The sequence below is a fragment of the Antechinus flavipes genome, chromosome 1 (assembly GCF_016432865.1).
Source record: "Antechinus flavipes isolate AdamAnt ecotype Samford, QLD, Australia chromosome 1, AdamAnt_v2, whole genome shotgun sequence".
NCBI classification, from domain to species: domain Eukaryota; kingdom Metazoa; phylum Chordata; class Mammalia; order Dasyuromorphia; family Dasyuridae; genus Antechinus; species Antechinus flavipes.
Genome location: NC_067398.1, coordinates 507,623,871 through 507,636,546, shown reverse-complemented (window position 1 = coordinate 507,636,546; position 12,676 = coordinate 507,623,871). Strand labels below are relative to the sequence as shown.

Here is a 12,676-nt window from a genome sequence, read left to right as displayed (position 1 = left end):
TGGTAAGAATCATATGTTATTTGACATGTTATTTGTTATATGTTTCAGCCTGGACAAAGGATGTATGAGGAGCCATTTTGAAAGAGAGATGTTATAAGAAAGGATTGTAAACTGTTAGTGAGAAAGTCTAACTGAGTTACCCAAACTCAAAAGAGTTATCCAAACCTCCCAGAACCATGGGGAAAGAAGTTAAGTGTTTTAAGTCAGATCTCTTTCCTGAAAAATTTGAATGACGATGGAAGGAGATCACTGGTAATAGTTTCCTAAAACTGCCAAAGCAGGGAATCAATGTGAAAATCTAAGAGAATATAGATAGACTTGGTGTGAAGGAATATGAAAAGGACTATGACATTGAGGAACAAGTCTTTAGTTCCAAGCTTCTGGAGAAGTGCTGTCAGGATAGTAGTGATCCTAAATGAAGTAGAAAGCCCTTAAATATGTGCTGTGGGGTAAAGACACATGCATGGACCAAGACTGCCATATCCATATAGCTCCTAAGTAACCTTGTAGTTGTATTATACAGGGTCAGTATGCTTTCTTGGATAAGTAAGTTTATGAGGTCTAGCACTGAGTTAAATTCTAGCATGTGAAGGGCTATACATCTTCTTTTAGGAAAGAAATAAGGTCTTTGATTTCATATGGGGAATTCCTAGTCAAGGAAATGATCTCAAAACAAATTAACACCTTTTCTTCAATTTTTGGAATTCTAATTTCAATTTCAGTGCCTAGAACACTGAAGACATTTGCCCAGTAAATAGTATAACAACCAAAGGCAAGTACTCATTCCACAGACATAGATTACAAAGCTTCTATGTGTTCTTAGATGAAATATGAAGTTGGGCATGAACTTTATTTAGTAAAATGGTAGGATTTCCACATTATGAGGCAACCAAGTGGTACAGTGGATAGAGTGCAAGACCTAGAAGGAAGTTCCTTGGCTGCTATCTGCCTCAGCTTCCTCATCTATAAAATGGAGATAATAATGGAACCTATGTCCCAGGGTTGTTGTAAGGATATCAGATAATAATGATAAAGTGCTCTGCAAACCTTAAAGCACTACATAAATGCTAATTATTATAATGGTTCTTTGGCAACAGTTAGTACTGCTTGGTGTGGTGCTTTAATATACTTAAACACATTGGGCATGGGCAATCAACTTAAATGCACTGCTTTCTGACTAATATTAATCATCACATTAATCATAGCACAAAACAAGTGCTCAATGGAGCCCTAGTGTAGGCTATAATGGGAACAAAAAATCGCCTCTTCCCTCCAAGAGGGATTAGTTATTATTAGTCATGATTTATACCATTTGGTGTGGAAGAAAACCACAGTGCAAAATGTAGGCTTATTTTGTGTTGTTAGACCCAGAGAAAGAATGATCTTCAGATTTTCATGTTCTCTCTCTTCCAGATTTGCTCCAAGTCCTTAGTAAAGCTACAAAGATATTCTCCAGCCTCTTTTTATTTCCATTTCTCCCAATATGGAGATAATGATATGAACCACCTGATAGGAAAACCAAATGATCAAAATCAATTCAGTTTTATCCCCCTTCTGCATAACACTTATTGGATCACAATCTACATGCTCTGTAATGATGGTGTATCTTTGAGCAAACTCTACATGTTATTAGAATTTTATTATAATTTGGATTTTAAAAAAACCTTCTCAAGAGAAGCAGCATGGTGCATATTGGATAGGGTACATTAAAATCTGGAAGGTCTGGATTCCAATCCTGTCTTGGATACTACTTAATTTCTTGCTACTCTAGGTAACTTTCTACTATAAGGAGAATTGTCCTGGTATTGTCTTGGTAAAAGAAATTTTCACATCAAGAAAATCTACCCCAGTGATAGTCCAGATCAAAAAGATCAAACAATTCATATCAAAGATTGAATCAGACTCAAAATCTCCTAATGATACAAGTTTCTTTTTATTTCATAGCTTTCTTAAAGTCCCACAATTATTTCAGACTATGTCTCCATGGACTTTTTCAAGGACAAAATCAGATCCAATGTCTCTCTTTTATCTCTTCACAGATCAAAAGCTGATATGCCTTCCAGCAAGGAAATGCATAAAACCATTTCAACTATTTTGGCCAACTCAAAATAGAGTGCCTGGAATTTTATCCTTTCCTGATCAAGAGTCATTTTTTAAAAGTAGAGCTCAGAATAATTACAACACTGGCACTCTCAACTTGACTTATAGTAGTGCTAAACTGTCTCACCAGTCCCAGAGGGCTTTTATTTATTTATTTTGCTGAGGCAATTGGGGTTAAGTGACTTGCCCAGGATCACACAGCTGGGAAGTGTTAAGTGTCTCAGGCCCGATTTGAATTCAGGTCCTCCTGACTTCAGGGCTGGTGCTCTATCCATTGCACCAACTAGCTGCCCCCTCTTTTTTGTTTCAAATTTTGTTTTATTCAACCAGGAGCACTCTTTATTACACAATAAAGTGCAAAATTATTTCAGAAAAATACCTTCTCTCTGACGTTGTGGTTTTTAGATTGGGTGATAATAGACATAATAGTCAAATATTGATTCTCAGCTTTGCTATGGGCTGCACAGCATCAAAACATAGGTTTGTACTATTTTCTCCATTTATTAAAAAGGTGTAATATCTTCCTGACAAGGTTGGTGATTAATTAGTTTTCCATAAAGTGAAATTCTTTAATCATGGATACTATGAAAAAAAATTTTTAAATTATTACTCTAAAATAGTTTCTGAAGGCACTAAAAATTTGATATCACTAACACAGATATATTTTCTGTTTTTTTATTTGTTTGTTTTTGTTTTTTGCTGAGGCAATTGGGGTTAAGTGATTTGCTCAGAGTCACATAGCTAGGAAATGTTAAGTGTCTGAGATGAAATTTGAACTCAGATCCTCCTGACCAGAGGGCTGGTGCTCTATCCATAGCTTTCCAACAAATATATTTTCTTAGGTAGAAAAAAATTTACAATACTTCATACACTATTGGTACCTAATAAGAGAATTTTATACATGTTATACAAGATGAACGGGATCATATCTGGCTACTGAAATATGTAATAAATATCATGTACCTTAAGAAGTAAAGTAAATGAGAAGATATCCAATGAATTGATATTTATGAGTTGCAAATAGGAGTTAATCATCAATATCATTCCTGCCCAAAGACCTCAATGTTTTTTATTAGTAAAGTAGGAAGCAAAGTTCTTAGCTGAGAAACTGAGATGATAGAGAACCATGAGAGTTTTGAAAGGGCTTAAAATTTTTTGGAAAAGCCACTGTGATGAGTGGGATAGTATGTCAATTAGGGGAGCATAAAAGCTTTGCTACATAAAAGCCTTGCTACAAATTTGCAGTGGATTCAGTCAGCATGACTTGTAATTTTTTCCATGTTCTTTTAGTAGCACATGAATGGGAACAAAGTGGGTATAATGAAAGACTGATGTTTGTTGTCAGGTTAAAATTGGGGAAAGGTTCTTGAGTAAGAGGACTGTGAGAAACACTTTTAGCAACCTTCCATATATTCTGCCTCTTAATATTAATAATTGCAGGGTTGAACAAAATTAGCTCTGTAGCTACCTACTTCAAGGAGTTTTGTGTGATTTTGACATCTGCATGGGAACTGCTTTGTTGTAGGAATACTTTTAAAGTAGTTGCTGTACTAAATCAAATGTGTTTTTTTTAATAGTAAATAAAAATAAAGACAGTAAAAAACAAAGCTCATTCTTGCCTAAAGATGAGATTTATCAAATATTTATAATACATGAGACCAGATCTTCACTAAATAATCAAACCATAATTATATAATTTGGTTATAGTGCATTTGACAATTTGGGAGTTGATTTTAAGACCACAATAGATATATAGCCCCGTTGTTAGCTACAGATTTATTAAAAGGCAATCACAACATACAGATTATGTGATATTTTTCTGCTAACTCAGTTTGGTTTAGCAAATGTGTTTTTAAACATCAAAGAGTAAAGATGGTCTGCATGTATTTTCTATTTGATGTAAAACAGGGGTAGGGAAACTAATATTTTGTCCAAGCTAATTCAAGACAATCTCCTGCAGTGTTCATTAGAAATATCTGCTCTATTGGCAGGGGAGCTGAGACATGATTAGTTGCCATGGCTCAGCTCCTTAAGTGAGATTAGCTAGAAGTACAGCCTTAGAACACCATATAAGATCTATTAAGAATGAACATTTTACTGTCTTTACCATTGCTGCCACCTTAATTGAGATGAATCACAGGAAGAATTATTGTTTCCTTACGATTTATTTTCTTTGTAGACTCTTCAGCAGCAAAAGAGACACTGTGAAGGCTGAATATGAAAATCTAACATCTGATAGAGATTTCCTGAGGGGGCATATTCATGTACAAGTTGGCAATGAAGGAATACACTTATAAATTCATCACCCTAATATACTATCTTAGTATTTTTTCTGACTGAGAGTTTCCTGAAGGATACTGCAGAATTATAGGCACTAAATAATGAAAATAAACATTGACCCACCAGTCCAATAAGTTGCAAGAAATCAGGGCAAGATTGAGGTAAACTAGAAATACATCATAAGTTTTTTTAAAATAAAAACTTATAGCAGAAAATAAGTTTTTATTTTTGTTTAAAAACCTTATAATGTATTTCCAAGAGTTTAACAATATTATGTTGAGGGAAGGGGACATGATCACTTTAACATTAGAAATGTATCTTGAAAGAAAGTATGTAAAGCTACTGAGGAGTTATAGCACTATATGATGAGGAAACATAAACAACATGTGCAAATTAGGAAAACTTAGACTCTAGATTCAAGGGATAAAGAGTTAAGATTATGGACAGCAGACAGGTGGTGAAACTCTTTTCCAACTGGAAAAAGGCAAGCACAAGGATTTGTAATGCTGATGTCAAAATGCATTGGTTTTACTTTAAAAATTGGCTCTAAGTATAGTGTTTTTTCCTTCTTTAAGTTTCCATTAGACCACATGGAACATAAAGAGACTTAACTTGAAAAAAGATAAGGAGACATTTGTAGAATCAGATAACAAAAATACTGAGTAACAACCAACCAAAAAACTCTTTCTCATTCTCTCTCTAAAAGAAATAAACTCTAAAGGAAAGGCATAAGGAGTTTGATGTGTTGTGAAGTGGCTGAAAGTTCAAGAATTATAGACAAACTTTGGACAGGCCAAGAAAAGATAAGAGTAGATTAGATAACTAAAACTCTACTTCAGTTTGGAAATATATTTGGGATTAGTCTAAATGACAATCAGAAAGGTAAGGGAGAAACGTGTCTAATTGCACCACAGATATTTGTATTTCTTAAAAATCCTGTGTAAACTTGTCACTACAATGAGGAGATGGAGGAAAACCAGAACCCAGTACATCTAGAAAACATACAATTTCCTTGCCATGTGCTGAGGCAGGGAATCCAATGGTGACATTGGCTGGAGAGAACAGCTTCATTTATAAAACTTTACAAAGCATATTTGATTATAAGCATTATTATCCTCACACAATAAGTAAAAAAGTTGTTGAGAAGCAAAAAAGTTTACAGAGGTCTTGACACAAGATCCCAGATAAACCAAATAATCTGAAAAGCATTTAAGAGTGAGTTGGAAAGAAGTATAACAAAAAGATATGAAATAGCTCTCAAACATTTTCGTGGAAATCTGTTCTCATCATTGACAATAATGAAAACATTGTCCTTTGTCTTTATCACTTTGGTACCTAAAGGGTAAAGAGGTAACAAAATAGTTAAGAAGATACAATCAGGAAGAAGGGTTGAAATGAATGACTACATAGAATTTGTTAAATGCTCAATAATGATGATAATGATAACTTTAAAATTTGTAAAGCATTTCCAACCATCATCTGATTTTATTCTCCCTAGGAGTTCCATTATTATGCAAATTTTATAGAGTGAAAACACTGAGCCAGTCACAGGCTAAATGACACGCTCAGGGTCACATAGCTAGTAAATGGTTTGAGGTCAATTTAAATGAAACTCAAACCTTTATTTACTGCACAGCATGGCAGCCTATATACCAAAACTAAGTACTGGGCACACAACTATAAAGATGAGCCTTAGGAACTAGCCAAATATGTAATGAGAAATCTTTACTAAGAAGGACAAGTGATCCAATTTTTTAAATGCTCAAGGATCAGTTTTCAGAGAATGAAAGATTGAAAGAAGGATTAAAGGAATGAAAAGATCACATATAGTACCATTAGTAATAAAAGGCAACCAAAAGGACATTAACCCACATCTTTATAAAATCTCTAAGAATTATCTTTATATAGATTTATGGTATCCTTGATGAAAGCATGGAAAGTTATTAGGGTTATCATAGATGGTCTTCTTTAGGCAACCACATTTTTATTGTTATAAACTGACTGAAAGAAATAAAGAATAGACATCTATACTTAAAAAACAAAGTGGATGAGGAACATAAGCCAACTCATTTATGATGCAGATGGATAGCCAAATAAGTTAATTCACTAGCATATATTATATATATATTAGACTGCTACAAAGGGATAATCAGTTCAGCCCTGAATTGAACAGAAAGAAGAAATGGGCAGTATCACATCTGGGGTGCTTTCATTGAATCTTGAATTATATTAGTATTGTTAAGTATCCAAGCTGCTTATTGTCTCCTAGGCCCCCCAAAAGTTACCAACATTATCCTGATGATGCTATATCATTTAAATTACAGTTAACTCAAACAACAGTGAAAAATGTTTGGTGGTTGTGAACAAGCTATTATTCTTGTTAAGTTATGTCAATTCTCCATGATCCCATTTGTGATTTTCTTGACAAAGATATTGAAGTAGTTTGCTGTTTCCTTCTCCAACTCATTTTACAGATAAGGAAACTGAGGCAAATAGGGTGAAGTGACTTGCCTAAGGTCACACAGCTGATAAGTGTACATTGCTCTATCCACTGTACCACCCAGCTGACCGAATAAGTTACAGGACAGTAATGACTTGAATTAAAAAAAGTGGATTGAAAAATATTATCAAGCATGTATATGATTAGAAAAGTGGGTCAGTCATAAAGTAGGAAGCAGCTTAAGTATTATACTGGCACTGGCATTTACAAAATATTAGAAGAACCAAAAGAAAGTCTTTAACACAGCACAGATCCTCTATAAAAGATTATGACTAGCTGGGATCTACACAGAATAAGAATGTATGCATGACTAACTATGTGCACTAGTGGAGGAATTATCCATCCTGCTGTCATTATGAAAAAAGGAAGCTTTCTATTAAAGCTACATAGAAATAGTATCTTTAAAGGTTAAAAAAAGTTTTTTTTTTTTAAATAAAGGATTATAGAGACTGCAAGGTATAGTGTAAAGGATATGAGATAAATAGTTAGGAAATAGGGTCAACTTTTGGTTCCTATACTTAAGAACATCTTGGAGCCTCAATTTACTTTACTTTTTTAAATTTATTTTTCTATAAAATTAGAATATATTTAATTAGAATATATTTATTGAACTATCTATCTCACAGTATTGTTATAGGAAAAATGTTATTTAAAGTATTATGATAATATGAATTTTTATTGCTGAGACATAAAACACTGTTGACCAGAAAAGCACAGTATTCTCTCTCAGTTAGTTAAACATATCTATAAGGACTATGAACATCTAGGTGGCACGGTACTCAGAGTGCCAGGCCTGGAGGCATTGTAGGAAGACATCTTCCTGAGTTCAAATCTGGTCTCAGATACTTACTAGCTATGTGACCCTGGGCAAATTACCTAGCCTTGTTTGCCTCAATTTCCTCAACTGTAAAATTGGCTGGAGAAGGAAATGGCAAACCACTCCAATCTCTTTGCCAAGAAAACCTCTTATGGAGTCACAAAGAGCTAGATATGAGTGAATAGCAGCAACAACGACAGGAAGTCTAGCCATTTAGATCACAAGATATTATTATTTACCTGGCAGTAGGGTTCCTAAATGTCAGAAATAATATTTCATAGAGATGAATGAATGAATGAATGGCCACACCTTTTAAATAATGTCAAATGTCAAAGAGATTACTAAGAATTATGTAATGCTTTTGACCCTCCTTTTTAATGGTTTAGCTTTTATGTGCATTGATATTGTTGGAGAAATTTGTCTATGCCGTCTTAAGACATATATTCATATTTGGAATGAAAATGGAAATTTATCAAGCACTTCCCATGTATTAAGCTCCAGCTTCTTAAACTATGGTTTGCAACTCTATAAGGGATCACATAACCAAATGTGGGGGTCACAAAATTATGACTTATTATTAGTAAATGTTTGATCTGTATACCTATTTTATATACTTAAAAACCTGGGGTCATGCAAAGATTTCATAGGCAAAAAGGCGTCGTGAGTGGAAAAAGTTTAAGAAGCTTTGAAATGCATTGGAAAAATATTTAGCATTTACTATGTGCTAAGCAATCTTTAAGCACTAAGCTATTTCTGCAAAGTACTGCAACGGGAAATGGTAGTAGGAAGCAGTACTGAGGTGGTACAGGGATATGGAATAATAGAGATTAGGGATTGAGAGGAATCTTAGGGATCCACTGCTCCAAACATAACATTTTATAGATGAGGAAAGCAAGACCCAGAGACATAAAATAACTTGTCCCTGTCTATTGTACTCAATAGGCAGAAGTAGGTTTCATTTAACAAGAGAGTAAAATTTTTTGACATGTACTGATTATCAAAAACTACTTTCAAGTCTATCTTAAAATAAATTGAATTATTGATAGATAGGACATTTATTATGTGAGAATTCCTACGATCAAAGCCCAGACATCTTGGATACTCAATCCTATCTCACTGTTCTGCATATCATCTTGACTCCTTTTTCAGTTATTGTGGTCAAAGAAGGACCAACCACATCTGTCCATAAGCTTTAAATGGTCTAATGAACACAAGTCTCTGCATAAATGTTCCCTGGCTAATAATAGTATTCATCTGAGCAAGAGACAAGTCTCATTGCTGAGAATGTTCTCATACAACCAGCTGTCACTTACAGTAGATTGCATATATCTGTTTCCCTCAGAGCCACATTAATGATGTCATGGACACATGAACAGCTAAACCAATCTCACCTTTAGTTTAGATGACTCTACCATAAGCCTTAATTATTAAAATTAAAGTTTTCTCAATATATTCCACCCTGCTAAATACACCTGCATCTTCATCACAGGTACCCACATATATCTGCTCATTCAGAGGAAAACAGAATCTAGGAGAAGGAAGGTAAAGGGGATATTTATTAAACATACTATTGTGATGAAGTTATCACTGCACAATTTTTTTTGTGTCTTTCTACCTCATTTTTATGGCAATTCTGTGAAACCTAAGGTTTGTTTCTCTATTTCTTCTTACAAAATAGATCTGAATGTGCCCCAGAGGAACAATCATCATATTCTTAAATGAAATAGACTACTGCAATAGCAATAATTAAAAAACTGCTACTTGGGCTAACAAACTCATCATTTAGAGACCCTTACAATTCATCTTATCACAAAACAAGAAAGAAAATAATTAGCAGATATTAAATTACTTTTAGCAAACAGAGTAACATATCATTGACTAACTAGATCATTCCTGGAAAAATCATCTCCTGACCTAAAAACCTCTTCATAGATATTAATATTGTGACATATTTTCTATTTTATGCAGATCTCATTTAACCCTTTAAACGAAGTGTTTTATTTTTTGTGTCAAACAATTTTGGCATGAAACTCAGCTAAGTATTTATAGAAAACTGCTATTGTTTTGTAGAAAATGGATTTCTGGAGTGGGGGAGGAAAAAGCATTTAGGAGGCAAATAAGCTAAACAAAAATGTACTTTACTGGGGCCAAGAATCTTGCCTTTCCCCCCACTCCTCAACTGGCAAGAAATCAAATGTTTTATGGCAAACTCCTTACTCCCTTGACTTGAGGAGGTTCCCTGATGAGTGGGGGTTGGAGTTAGTAGCAGCTGTTACAGTGTCATATACACAAGGAGTGCCCAGTAAATCTTGGAACTGTGGGGTTGGACTCAGGCCCAAGGTGACCACATCCATCAATATTCGCCCAGCCAAGCCCAGCCCAGCCCAACCCAGCCCAGCCCAGAACACAGAAATCTCTAGTCTTTAGATAAGTTGAAACTTTGTTGAGCCTATTGAGAGGCAAACTATGAAAGTAGAATTTTTTGAAACATCAGAAAATAAAAGACCTTATTAAAGGGTCAATAAATCCAGTTTCATTTTGAACACCTGAGTCTTCTTCTAGATATTACGTTTCTATTCCAGAGTCCAGACAGTATCAGAGGTGCAATACAGTATTAGATTGATGTCTTGTATTTTTCTGATGGTTGGTAGCATTGGCACTTATTTTAAAATTACAAAATTTAAATTATACCATTCTTTATGCTGACTTTAATAATAATAATAAACATTTCATGTCAAAGATTTTTTTTGGACTGACTTTTCAGAGGAATCAAAAGAAAACCTGAAGTATTATTTTACATATTTGGGCATAGTTTTTCCTTCTGTACCTTTTTTCCCCTGCTTGGTCAGAATCCAGACAATAGTGCTGTTAATGCTAAGTCAGATGGTTATCAGATGCTGGGGATATGTATGTCTGGGACATGTGCCATCTCCCAAAGTGAAATTCACACTCATCAGCTTGCCAAAATGACAGTCCTGTGTGATCTCCTGACTCTCCATCAGTAGCACATGTGCCCTAAATGATTTTTTTCCAGTAGCAGTGATAACTTTACACTGGGCAATTCATGCTCTTTACTCAGCTACCCTTGAGAATAAGAGCACACATTTCTAAGACAGCTGTCTAGTTTTATGGAGGGAGTGTGTGTCTAGGGAAGCAAGGTCATTTTACTGGGATTCAACCCATGTACTTGGTCTTAAAGAACATGGAGGCAGCTAGATCGTACAGTCAATAGAGAGGCAAGAAGATTTGAGTTCAGTCTGACTTCAGACACTTAGTTGCTATGTTAACCTGGGCAAGTTTGCTGACTGCCTCAGTTTCCCCAACTGCTAAAAAAGGGTAAGAATAGCATCTACCTTAAAAGATTATTGTAAGGATCAAATAAGATCATATTTATAAAAAGCATTAGCATAGTGTTTGGAACATTAATAAGCCTTATATAAATGATTATTATACCCTTCCCTTATTTGCTTTGAGTAAAAAACCTATCCACAAAGAAAGAGCAGTGATAATTATGCAATTCAGCATAAATATTGTATTAATTCAATATAATATTATAATTACAATTACACTTAATACAAGTAATAAATAGTAACCTATTAATTTTTACTTATTTTTAAGAGTAGAGATTTAAAATTTACCAATAATGTTCCTTACACTAGTCTTGTGAGGAAGATAGTATAAAATTATTTGACAGATAAGCAAACTGAATCTCAGGGAGGGTATAATTTGCCCAAGATCACATAGGAAATGTCACATCAGGATCTGAACTCAGGTCTTCTAACCACAAGTCAATGCTACTTTTCCATAAGCAGCTGCCCACTCCCAGAACTTTCTAATAATTAAAGTCATCCTCAAATGGAATGGACTGTTCTTAAGACAACCAGAGATATTCAAACAAAGGTTAAATGTCCACTTTCAGGGAATCTGGAGGAAAAAATTCATCCATCTAGCAAGAAGAAGTTGAACTAATTGGCTTAGAAATAGATTAGTTGATCAGTGGAAAAGGTTAGGTTCACAAGACAGAATAGTCAACTATAGCAATCTAGTGTTTGACAAACCCAAAGATTCTAAATTTTGGGATAAGATTTCATTATTTGATAAAAACTGCTGGGATAACTGGAAATTAGTATGGCAGAAATTAGGCAAGGACCCACACTTAACACCATATACCAAGATAAGATCAAAATGGGTCCATAACCTAGGCATAAAGAACGAGATTATAAATAAATTAGAGGAACATAGGATAGTTTATCTCTCAGACTTGTGGAGGAGAAAGAAATTTGTAACCAAAGATGAACTAGAGACCATTACCGATCACAAAATAGAAAATTTTGATTATATCAAATTAAAAAACCTTTGTACAAACAGAACGAATGCAAACAAGATTAGTAGGGAAGCAACAAACTGGGAAAACATCTTTACAATTAAAGGTTCTGATAAAGGCCTCATTTCCAAAATATATAGAGAACTGATTCAAATTTATAAAAAATCAAGCCATTCTCCAATTGATAAATGGTCAAAGGATATGAACAGACAATTTTCAGATGAAGAAATTGGAACTATTACCACTCACATGAAAAGAGTGTTCCAAATCACTATTGATTAGAGAAATGCAAATTAAGACAACTCTGAGATATCACTACACACCTGTCAGATTGGCTAAGATGACAGGAAAAAATAATGATGAATGTTGGAGGGGATGCGGGAAAACGGGGACACTGATGCATTGTTGGTGGAGTTGTGAACGAATCCAGCCATTCTGGAGAGCAATCTGGAATTATGCCCAAAAAGTTATCAAACTGTGCATACCCTATGATCCAGCAGTGTTTCTATTGGGCTTATACCCCAAAGAGATACTAAAAAAGGGAAAGGGACCTGTATGTGCCAAAATGTTTGTAGCAGCCCTGTTTGTAGTGGCTAGAAACTGGAAAATGAATGGATGCCCATCAATTGGAGAATGGCTGGGTAAATTGTGGTAT

General features: G+C 34.5%; 1 protein-coding gene across 13 annotated transcripts in view; it reads right to left on the bottom strand.

The window, feature by feature from the left end:
• The window catches only part of MTCL1 (microtubule crosslinking factor 1), a 160,508-nt gene that overhangs the window by 37,535 nt on the left and 110,297 nt on the right, over positions 1-12,676 (bottom strand). The window lies entirely within an intron of this gene.